The sequence below is a fragment of the Schistocerca piceifrons genome, chromosome 11 (genome assembly GCF_021461385.2).
Source record: "Schistocerca piceifrons isolate TAMUIC-IGC-003096 chromosome 11, iqSchPice1.1, whole genome shotgun sequence".
Taxonomy (NCBI): Eukaryota; Metazoa; Arthropoda; class Insecta; order Orthoptera; family Acrididae; genus Schistocerca; species Schistocerca piceifrons.
Genome location: NC_060148.1, coordinates 35,301,082 through 35,314,219, shown reverse-complemented (window position 1 = coordinate 35,314,219; position 13,138 = coordinate 35,301,082).

Sequence of the window (13,138 nt, the reverse complement as noted above, 5' to 3'; positions counted from 1 at the left end):
ATGTTTTATTGTTCTGTCTCTCCATTCTGCTCTGAAGATTAGGAGGTGATGACAGATTAACCTATAGCAGAGCCCAATGTCTAGGCCGGGCTGGAAGGTTGTGTGTTTTAATTTTGTTGAAGTGCAGTTGCCAGCAGTAGAAATTACTGATCTCCCAACTAAATATTGTCATCTTGGGAATTAAAAAGTGACGTTAAATAAATGTGAAATATACTGTGAGTAAATAATGATAATTCAGTTCTCCTTTTGTTTTAGCTGTGAGATACGGAAATTTTTTTGTTGTATTTTTACTTACAAAAACGTGTCAGACTGTTTTATTGGTCTGTCTGCCCACCCTCCCCTGAAGTTTAGATGGCGATGACAGACCAATCTGTATCAAAGCCCAATGTCATGGCCAGGTGCGAACATTGTGTGTTTTAATGTTGATGAATTGGAGTTGCCATTAGTAGTAATTCCTGATCTCACAACTAAATATTGTCGTCTTGGGAATTAAAAAGTGATGATAAATAAATGTGAACTGAACTTTTGAGTAAACAATGAAAATTCTGTTCTCCTTTTGTTTCAGCTGTCACGTACATAAATTTTTTTTGTTGTGTATTTGCTGATAAATACTTGTCTGAGTGTTTTATTGGTCTGTCTGTCCATCGTGCCCTGAATTTTAGGCCGTGTTGACAGAATAACCTGTAGCAAAAACCAAGGTCTAGGTCTGAGTGGAAGTTTGTGTGTTTTAACGTTGGTGATGTGCAATTGTCAATAGTAGAATTTAAAGACGCCCCAGGTAAAAATTATCATCTTGTGAATTAAAAAGTAATATTAAATAAATGTGAAATACACTGTGAGTAAAAAAAGGAAATTCTGTTCCCCTTTTGTTTTATCAGTCAGATACGCACCATTTTTCTGTGAATTTACTGATAAATATTTGTCAGAGTGTTCTATTGGTCTGTCTGTCCATCCTGCTCTGAAGTTTGGGTTGTGATTACAGACTAACCTGTAGCAAAGCTCAAGGTCTAGGTCAGGCTGGAGGGTAGTTTGTTTTAATGTTGATGAAGTGCAGTTGCCAGCAGTAGAATTTACAGATCTCCCAGGTAAATATTGTCTCCTTGTGAATGGAAAAGGATTAATTAATAAATGTGAAATACAGTGTGAGTAAATAATGAAAATACTGTTCTCCTTTTGTTTTAGCTGTCAGATGTGCAAATATTTTTGTTGTGTATTTACTAATAAATACTTGACAGTGTGTTTTATTGGTTTGTCTGTCATCCCTGCCCCGAAGTTGAGGTTGTGATGACAGAATAACCTGTAGCAAAGACCAAGGTCTATGTCAGGCAGGAAGATTGTGTGTTTTAACGTTGATAATGTGCAATTGTCAACAGTAGAAATTGCAGATCCCCCAGAAGCCCAAGGTCTAGGTCAGGTTGGTAGGTTAGGGTGGAAGGTTGTGTGTTTTAATGTTGATGAAGTTCAGTTGCCAGCAGTAGAAATTACTGATATCCCAATTAAATATTGTTGTCTTGTGAATTAAAAAGGAATGACAAATAAATGTGAAATACACTGTGAGTGAATAATGAAAATTCTGTTCTCCTTTTGTTTAAGCTGTCAGAACATAAAGATTTTGTTGTGTTTTTACCGATAAATACTTGTCAGGGTGTTTTATTGGTCTATCCGTTCTTCCTGGCCTGAACTTCAGGTTGTCATGACAGACTAACCTGTAGCAAAGCCCAAGGATAATACCAGGCTGAAGCGTTATATGTTTTAACACTGATAATGTGCAATTGCTAACAGCAGTTGTGACAGATCCCCCAGGTAAATATTGTCATCTTGTGAATTTAAAAGGGATGATAAATGACAATTAAATGTGAAATACACTGTGATGGTATATACACAGTCTGACTGTATGTTGCCAATCTCTACCTTCTACATGCCAAAGAGAGTAGTCATTTGGATGCCGCTTCCCCCAACGACCTTAGAAATTCTGACGTCATGTTAACTAACCCTTCTGCCTTATATGGTCTTAAGTTATCACAAGCTTTTTTAAATGATGGCGGTCTATCTCTTTCCTGTCGACTCCTGTTACTTCTTCTATCACATCATCAGGCAAGTCCTCCCTCTCACAGAGACCTTCAATCAACTCTTTCCACCTATCCACTCTCTCTTCTGCATATATCATGGAATTCCCATATCACTCTTAATGTTACCACCCTTGCTTTTAATTTTGGTTAACTAGATTTTTCTATATGCTGAGTGAGTCCTTCTGACAAACATGTCTTTTCTGATTTCTTAACGTTTTTCATGTAGCCATTTTGCCTTAGCTTCCTTGCACTTCCTATTTGCTACATTCCTAAGTGAACTTTATTTATTTATAAATTGTGTCTGTACAACAAAATTTGTTGATCCAAATTGTAAAATCTATTAAATTCTTGAAAGTAGTTGCCCTGAGCAATGATACACTTCCAGCAATACCCCATGCTTGGTAGTCTTCCTGGAAGGCGGTGACTGGAATTTTGCTTCAGAGTTCATCTTATTGCCTTGTGGATGTCCTCAATGGTATTAAAACAGAGCCCCTCCCTCTTGGTTTTCACACACAGAAACAGGAAGAAGTCTGACTGTACAATGTCTGAACAGTACAGCGGGTGCAGCAGTGTTACCAAGTTGTGCTTTGCTAGGAACTCCTGAATCAATAGAGTGATGTGGCACAGTGCATTGTCCTGCTACAACTTCCACATGTGCCTTGTACAGGTGACTAGATCTGCTACTCTGAGATAGTATGCTGCTTTCACAGCCATTCCTTGTGGTATAAACTTTGAATAGGTTAAGCCTTTCTAGTCAACGAAGATGACAAGCATGGTTTTCATTTTCGAATTTCTCTTTCTTGCTTTCTTGGTCTTGGGAGACATGAGAGTGTCTCATACTGAGCTTCGGCACTTCGTTTCTGAGTCCTACCAAAAAAGCCATGTCTCATCGCCAGTGAAGAGAGTGTCTAAGGAACCTGGGTCTCTCTACAGCCATTCTACAAGTTTTGTCACGATCTCCAAACAGTTGCACTTCTAGTTGTCACTCAACATTTTTGGAACAAATTTTGCACACGCTTCATGTGTCTTCAAATCATCAGTAATGGTGTTAAACACAGTCCCATGTCGTTTAGTCACCGAACACACACATATATGTCAGCATTCAACAAGGCACGCACACGTGTCACACAGTGGTACTTGTTGATGGCTATCCAGAGCGGGCTTCGTCAGTAACCACTTCCCAGCCCTTGTTAAATTGTTTTAGCAAACTGAAAACTTGTGAGTAAAATATGGCAGTCTCTCTGTATGCCTCTTAAATCATTCTGCAAGTTTCAACCACAGCTCTCTTGAGTTTGGAATAAAACTTGATTGAATGGTGTTGCTTCAAAGTTAACTGATCTTGTGTGATGCCAGAAGCACTGAGCAAGGGTTTATGCAAACAATGATGCTGACGCTTCCACAGCTCAGCGCAAACTGTAGAAGGCAGCACTGGAAGGCTGATAACTCCTACAACATTCCCTGCCATCAGAGCAATGCTCAGGCCAACAGGGGCATCAGGAAACAACCAATTGCACTACTTCTCGACCACACCTTGTTATTCCTTAATTTAACCGAATATTTCGTATTTTCCTCTTTCATAAATTAACTGAAGTATTTTTTCTGTTATCCATTGTTACCTCATAGTTACCTTACTTGACCCACTTTTTTCCAACTTTTGATGTTGCCCTTTTCACAGATGCTCATTCCTCTTGAACACAATTGCTTACAGAGATATTCATTATCATACTACCTATGGTTTGAGAGAACTTCAAGCATATCTCTTTATTTCTTAGCACTTCCATATCCCACTTGTTTCTGCACTGATTCTTCCTGACTAGTCTCTTAAACTTTAGCCTGCTCTTCATGCTAACTAAATTGTGATATGAGTCTATATCTGTTTCTGGGTATGCATTACAATCCAATATTTGATTTCATTATGTAATCTACCTGGGATCTTACCTGTATCTCCCTGCCATTTTCAAGTATAACTGCTCCTCCTGTGGTTCTTGAACACGGTTTTCTATTACTAGCTGAAATTTATTGCTGGACTCAATCAGTCATTCTCCTCTCTCAATCATACTACCAAGTCCATATTCTCTTGTTAGCTTTTCTTCTGTTCCTTCTCCTACATCCACATTCCAGTCTACCACGACTATTAAATTTTCCTCTCTCTTTACATTCTTGTGAATTTTCTACACTGTGCAGCATCTCTCACATCAAAGTTTCCATCTACCCCTGTTTTGTCCTCTTCTTACATGTCCCTGTCCTGCAATGCCAGTCACACTCCACTGTTCCAATGTAACTGAAATACTTGAATTAGTCAGCAACGGGATAGAACTCAAGTGTGTTCAAAGCAGTTCTAAGCCGTTTAGAAAGATATTTTGAGAAAATTATCATCTTGTGTAGAAATGATTATTCCTCCAATTTTTGTAGAGTAGACGCACCAGGTATAGGAAAAGCACTGATTTATTGAAGCGTGAAACGGGTTTCTCCTATTTGTGATTAATGGTGCGTTGTACTGCTTAATAGCCACGTGTTTGTAAGTGAACTGTATTTCACTATGTTTGGGTGGTTTTCCGTTGGATGGTATGTGTGAAGAGATGTGTTTGAGAGAAGTCGTTTAGTTACTTTGTGGTTGGGGATTAAAGCATGCACTAAGGGATAGTTGCATTGAATTATTGTGATTGTATAGGTGTAGCCAACCATAGCATGGAGGAATAGTTACTTAATGATATTTGATTAGTATTTCTTATGTGCCTTCGGCGTGAGCGTTGTAGTATAGTAAATTCCGGAAATCTCGTTGGATGCATGGAGTGTGCAGGCTATATTAAAGAGAACGGGTGTCCTACATGACAGTTATTTGTTGAGAAACAATCGGAAGTTTATTGAGAATTTGATAGCTTTTCACCTTGTCCCTAAATGACAAATCAAGAACTGTTTGTTAGAGAACACCGTAATTCTCTCTAAAAGAGATCATCGAGTGTTGCTATTTGAGTTTTAAATATTAGTGGGTCATGGAGGTCTACCTCTGAAGTGGCTCACCTTTTTTTTTTATTATTTAAAGTTCATATCATTGAAAAGTGGCGGTGACACTCAGGTATTTTCTATTACTTATTATTTTTCCGCTTAGAGGGGTATTGGGTAGAGAACCAGCACTCGTAAAGTAAAATGCTAACTTGTTCCTGTAAACCAATCAATTGCAGGAATTAAAGAAATAGCTGTTTTTAAATTGAAAATGTCAGTACCCAACTTGTGCCTTATCCCCAAACTACTTCATGAAAAATATTTAAAGGCATCTTTCAAAGCAGACTAATATCTCGAATATATCTTTTCATAATGAAGTAAATCCAAAACTCAATAAAGTAAAAGACTGCAATATTCAACGACCTATATAAACCTCTTTGGGAATATTGGTAAAAACAAAGTTTAAAGAAAGTAAAGAGAAAGTATAGGCTAGTATTTTTCAGTTAATAACTTGCAACAAAAAGAAAGAAAATTAACATTTGTTTAGACAGGGAAAGTAAGGGACACAGGGACACAGTACTAGAAGTGGCTAAAGAATGTCTTGGAACAGTAGTGTGTAAAAGTAGGATGAAGCAAACAGCTTGGTGGAATGATACAGTCAAGGCAGCCTGTAAAAGGAAAAAGAAGGCGTATCAAAAATGGCTACATACCAGAACCCAGGTAGACAGAGAAAATTATGTTGAAGAAAGAAACAAAGCCAAACAGATAATTGCAGCATCCAAGAAGAAATCGTGGGAAGACTTTGGAAACAGGTTGGAGACTATGGGTCAAGCTGCTGGGAAACCATTCTGGAGTGTAATTAGCAGTCTTCTAAAGGGAGGTAAGAAGGAAATGACAAGTATTTTGGACAGGTCAGGAAAACTGCTGGTGAATCCTGTGGATGCCTTGGGCAGATGGAGGGAATATTTTGAAGAGTTGCTCAATGTAGGTGAAAATGCGATCAGTAATGTTTCAGATTTCGAGATAGAATGGGATAGGAATGATGATGGAAATAGGATCACATTTGAGGAAGTGGAAAAAATGGTCAATAGATTGCAGTGCAATAAAGCGGCTGGGGTGGATGAAATTAAGTCGGAACTCATCAAATACAGTGGAATGTTAGGTCTTAAATGGCTACACAGGATAATTGAAATGGCCTGGGAGTCGTGACCGGTTCCATCAGACTGGACAAAATCAGTAATCACACCAATCTTTAAACATCGAAACAGAAAAGATTGTAACAACTACAGAGGTATCTCTTTAATCAGTGTTGTGGGTAAAATCTTCTCAAGTATTGTTGAAAGGAAAGTGTGAGTATTAGTTGAGGACCAATTGGATGAAAATCAGTGTGGGTTTAGGCCTCTTAGAGGTTGTCAGGACCAGATATTTAGCTTACGGCAAATAATGGAGAAGTGTTATGAGTGGAACAGGGAATTGTATCTATGCTTTATAGATCTAGAAAAGGCATATGACCGGGTTCCTAGGAGGAAGTTATTGTCTGTTCTACAAGATTATGGAATAGGAGGCAAACTTTTGCAAGCAATTAAAGGTCTTTACATGGATAGTCAGGCAGCAATTAGAGTTGACGGTAAATTGAGTTCATGGTTCAGAGTAGTTTCAGGGCTAAGACAAGGCTGCAACCTGTCTCCACTGTTGTTCATATTATTTATGGATCATATGTTGAAAACAATAGACTGGCTGGGTGAGATTAAGATATGTGAACACAAAATAAGCAGTCTTGCATATGCGGATGACTTAGTTGTGATGGCAGATTCGATTGAAAGTTTGCAAAGTAATATTTCAGAGCTAGATCAGAAATGTAAGGACTATGGTATGAAGATTAGCATCTCCAAAACGAAAGTAATGTCAGTGGGAAAGAAATATAAACGGATTGAGTGCCAAATAGGAGGAACAAAGTTAGAACAGGTGGACGGTTTCAAGTACTTAGGATGCATATTCTCACAGGATGGCAACATAGTGAAAGAACTGGAAGCGAGGTGTAGCAAAGCTAATGCAGTGAGCACTCAGCTACGATCTACTCTCTTCTGCAAGAAGGAAGTCAGTACCAAGACTAAGTTATCTGTGCAACTTATCGACCAACTTTGTTGTATGGGAGCGAAAACTGGGTGGATTCAGGTTATCTTATCAACAAGGTTGAGGTTACGGATGTGAAAGTAGCTAGGATGATTGCAGGTACTAGTAGATGGGAACAATGGCAGGAGGGTGTCCACAATAAGGAAATCAAAGAAAAACTGGGAATGAACTCTATAGATGTAGCAGTCAGGGCGAACAGGCTTAGATGGTGGGGTCATGTTACACTCATGGGAGAAGCAAGGTTACCCAAGAGACTCATGGATTCAGCAGTAGAGGGTAGGAGGAGTCAGGGCAGACTGAGGAGAAGGTACCTGGATTCGGTTAAGAATGATTTTGAAGTAATAGGTTTAACATCAGAAGAGGCACCAATGTTAGCACTGAATAGGGGATCATGGAGGAACTGTATAAGGGGGGCTATACTCCAGACTGAACGCTGAAAGGCATAATCAGTCTTAAATGATGATGATGATGAGGGAAAGTAAGTTTATGTTTTATCTGAAATTGATTAATAAAATGTTATTCTATTTAACTCTGAAACGTAGAGAATGACAAAACAGTTAACTACAATAAAATGTCAATAGAGTCAAGGATACTGCTGCAGATGAGCGCTCATGGAACTTGTGTCTAGGGGATGCCGAGGAATTGGCTTTGCTGATTGGCCACATCGTGCCATGATGTTGTCTCCCACATCAGCCAATCCAGATCGTTGCTACTTTCTGAAACACACTGTTCTTTAAACGAGGCCATTTGTCTGTCGATACATTGTGTGGCTAACTCGTTATAGTACTTCACTGTTGTGTGTTCTAGGCCTATGTTTATAATGGCAGATTCAAACACGTGTTTTGTGTGTGATAAAGCATTCCAGCTTCGAAAAACTTTATACGCACACATCAGGAAAATGCACGATGTAGAGCCAAATACAGAAGGTAAGATTAAGTGCCCACAAGATGACTGCAGCTATTCCTTCAATGCATTGGCTAATTTGAGAGCACATGTGGAGAAAAAGCACATGGTTCAAACTGCAGATGAAAAGATTGTATTCCAGTCAATGGACAGTAAGAAACACCGCATAATAATAAGTTTTTACTATTCAATAGTAGGAATGTTTCTGGTAAAACTATAGAATTTCATTCTTTGTGCATTCAGTAGTCTGGTGCAATGTTGTATTGCAAAGTTTCCTTCAGTTCACATGAAAGGATTATTTGTATTAACGGCCTAGTCTTAGAAGACATGAAAGTCACAATCATTGTAATCCACAATGGGTAATTAATAAACTTTATTTTTACTGTCCATAAATTGTGTAGAAACTTTTTTTTTTTCGTATCACTCAATGCATCGAACCCAGATTGGAATCCAATTTTCCAGCCTTTGTGGCCGTGTGGTTCTAGGTGCTTCAGTCCGGAACCGCACTGCTGCTACAGTCGCAGGTTCGAATCCTGCCTCGGGCATGGATGTGTGTGATGTCGTTAGGTTGGTTAGGTTTAAGTAGTTCTGAGTTCTAGGGGACTGATGACCTTAGATGTTAAGTCCCATAGTGCTCAGAGCCATAGGAACAATTTTTTTAAATCCAGTTTCATGTGTAACAGATTTCTCTTAACAAAAGGAACAATTTAGACATACCGGGAGATAGTGAGCAAATTCTGAAGCTGTGGGAAGAAATTGCTGTCACTTGTTAACCCTTGCTCCAAGAAAGGAGGTCAAACTGTGCCACCAATGAGAAGGTGCCAGTTCAACGAACATCAAAGAAAGAGACCTTCAGTCCAAAAAGTGTCTTTGGTAAACCAACCCTGGCTGAAAAGTCAATTGTTGCTAGTGCTTTGGTGCAACCTGACACTGAAGTGTTGAGTGTACATGCTGGCTTTGATCACACATACTCTAAGAATTAAATTTATCTGTCCTACAGTTGTGTGTGCATGTTTGTGTATCATGGGTTATAGGCCTACTGGGGAAACTCGCCATGTAAAAAAATGAGTAACTCATCATACTCGGTACCTCAGGGTGATATGGAAATCCGAGTGTACTTAATAAAGAAAATGTCACTGTTTGTGTGTTTCTTTTTACTCATTTATCCTATTGCATATAGTTAACAAAATGTAACTGAAATATCTACTAAACTATAACATTAATTGGACCATGTACATAGTCATTTCAATTGGTTTTGCTATTTTTCACAGGTAAAGTATAAGTATTCACCAGAATCCTACAGTATGAATGTTTTCCAGTTGACAACTGAATGAAGTCAAAAAGCAAAATTTGCTTGGCCATGCTGAAAATTGTTTATTCAGTTCTAGTTATTATTTTTTATATTAAAACATCCCCGAGAATCTGTTTTGCTGACTTTCTTGGTCTAATTTTCTATATTTAACATGTCAGTTATGACATTCTTTGTGATAGATGTTTTGTCGCCAGGCATATGGCATCAGGTGTGTGGCTTTTAGTGACAATACTGCAGTCGATGTGTTAACAGCTTTTCAGGACCTCGAGCATGAAGTATACACATCTAGAAGTCTTGTTTAAAAAGTGCAGCCAAAATTCTAATGTCTGTCTGAGGAATTTTCCTTTAATGGAATGTTTTTGCCCAATAATTCAGTTAATGCCTAGTAATTACTTAACATGGTAAGTGCTGTGAGGCCAACACCAGCCACAGCAGAGCCATCTGCCATGGCTGCTGGCAACTTTGTGACATTTAAGGGATAATATACAAAAGTGGGCTGTGCAAGAGGTTCAACCTAGTTTTCTTTGGTTAAAGCAATTAAAATCAAACTTGTGAAGCATGTTAAAAACCACATACTCCTCACTATAATTTAAATGTTTACATTTAAACGGTTCTGACATGTGCATAGTATATGGAAATGTTATATTTTCTTGAAATCTTAAGAACCAAATCTGTCAGTTGAATTAACATATGAGTAAACCCATCACAATAGCACTATGTTATGCATCAGTTAGCTGTAGTTACAGGATAAGTAAACATGTACACAAAACTTTTCATTTAAATTTTATTATAAAGCTTGCAAAAGTTATAGAAAAGATGGACAACAAGATAAACTTGTGTAGGCATCATTGTAAATACATTTTTACTTCAAGAAAGCTGAATGGGATAATAATCTCAAGATGGCTTAAATTGCATGACACATATCACCAATCAGGTATTTTCTGTTGGAGAAATAGTCTGTTTTTTCAGAATTTTTTTCATTTGTTCTTGTGAAAAACCTTGTATCAAACAGCTGTTTTTCTACGATCAATCCATTATTACATGCACGTAATTGTGGTGACCCAATGGCAGCCATCTTAAGGCTGTATGCAAACCACCAGATAAACATGTCTACATAGTTGGTCTGCATTGTGCAGGTCCCAGCAGTTTTTTATTAGATGCTGTGAATGTCTCCTTCAGTTCCATGTGGATGCCTCTGACATAAAAGTATTAGCCTATGATAATTTTATTAAGTGCTTTCTTACTGTATTGACCTATATCAATGGTGACACAAGAAAATTTTTACTGGATCGGGATTTGAACCCATCTCTCCTGCTCTCGAGGCAGTTGCACTGACTACTTCACTACCCAGACATGGTGCCCATCACGACTATGTGGATTACCTCAGCAAGTCTCCTATCTGACCCAAAATTCCATATGTCACTACTACTGCAGTAGTACCCTCACTACAGCAGTCCATCTCACTCGCCGTATCCATGAGATATTCCTGAAAATGGCTCTGAGTGTATGAGTGCATCTGAACTGAAGAAAGTTCCCTAATGCCACGCTAGGCTATGTGTAGATCCAATTGTATGCATGGTGACTGTTCTTTCGGGTGTCTGAAAGAATGGATACTGCACATATAATTGTAGAAATATAACTAGTTGTCTTACGACCGAGGCGTCCACGTCAGTCTGAAGTCCATGGAATCTAGTAAAAAAAACCGGTGGCACCTGCATAATGCAGACCAACTATGTGATACATTTATCTGGTGGTTTATGTATAGCCTTAAGATTAATGGGATGCCGAAACTAGCTGCATATAGTAAAGGATTTATAAAAAGAAAAACAGCTGTTTGGTACAAGGTTTTTCACAAGAATTTGAAGCCAGCTGCAGTCCTATATCCCACCTCTGATGGATACACAAAAAGAAGAAAAAATCATTCATTGCCCTTAGAATTTCTCCGAAAATATTACCCATTTCAAGGAATGACCAGAGGCTGCATTCAGAACAAGAATTTTGGAGACCTATGTAGGACCAATGCCTGGTAAGTGCTAGATCAATATATGACCTCTTCCAACACCTCTTCATTTTCTACCTTGTGCATTTAAGAACTTGTTGACACAGGGTGATCATACAGACATACTTGATTTTGCCCATCACACAGACTGGCACGCAATTGAACTTGAACATGGCATCAGAGCTCACCCCCCATAATTTACAAGAATTAGGAGACTTGTGTGCTCAGATGTGATGCCAACTCCCTCCAGCGACCTATCGAGGCTTCGTCGATTCCGTGCAAAAATGCATCGTCACTGTTATCCGTGCTATTAGGTAGGTGGTCAAAATGTTCTGGTTAATCAGTATGTGTAGCTGTACTTAGTCGAGGATAGACTGTAGCCATTCATCAAGTTGATCACTTATTTTCATTTCTTTACGAGAATATAACATCATTTCAATCTATAGGAACAGGAAACAGTTCGTTAGAGAAATCCCACAAGCAGTGTAGTGGGGTCAGTCTGGCCCCAAACTTACCTGCTCTAAACACAACCACTTGGTTTTACAGTTCAGAGTGCAAAGTATGCAGACGTACAGCACTACAATTTTACAAGCATTCAATCTAAACATAAACAAAATTCCCTGGCACCCGTATTACCCCACCACGCTGGTTATGGGTTAGACAGGCTATGCCTGATGACTTGGCAGACATTTGTAAAAGAAAGAAATGAAGGTAGTTAACTGAGGTGATGGAAAAAAAAAGAGGCAAGTGAAAGTAAAGAGTAGCATTGAAGTAAAGATGCACTTGAAAATTGCATAAAAGAAGTAAATTTTGTGAATTAATTGGAATATATTTCAAAATCTTGCAGCGCACAGAAACAACTAACTTTCAGTTTATTTAAATAATATTACTATTTGCCTAAATAAACACTTGCATAATATCGTACATACACTTTCAATAAAAAAGTTTTGGTTGCAGGCAGCTTTTCAAGAAGTAATGTATCTTATACAAATTCATCCCACCAAATACAGTAATAAATTGTAAAGTGAAAGAGTTAAAATGATTGTTTCAATAATTTTCTGTAAAGTGATCAGAACAATAGTGTTAACCCATTCTACAGAAATTCTGGAAGTTCTTCTTAGTATTTCAGCAAGTTGTATGATTCATGTTTTATGTACTTTTAAATTATTCATAATTTAAGTGAACACACTGAAAACAGAAAAAAATATAATAATTCAATTAAAAATAAATAAAATAAATACAAGTTGGCAGGACCATGAAACAAAAAATGCAGATTGAATTTCCATGTATAATGTACCATTATATCTGTATAGCAAGTTACTTTTATTTTTTAAAATAAATGAAACAGGAAAAAGCGTGCAAGGATTAAATAATTATGGGTAAATCACCAGAAAATATTAAGCAAACAACAGTATATGTTTTTGCCACTTTTGACGACTAATTAGTAATGCATTTCAGACATTGCCCATCATCAGAATATCTGCCCAGAAACATCACAAAATATGTATGACACATTAAGCGTACTTAGATTCATAGGCAAATAAGTTAACATACCAGAGAAAAAAACTTTACTTCAGAGTATCATGCCAAGTGTTATCTATCATAACTTTGGAGCTCTCAACTCACAGCATTCTCCCATCACATAATTAGCTGTTATTACATACCACTAATTGACTTGGTTGTAGAAGTGCTGAGTTCATTTTGTCATATTTTGACAGATAATTAACAAAAATGAACTGAAAAACCATAAAAACAGTACATCATGCTAAATGATTTTTT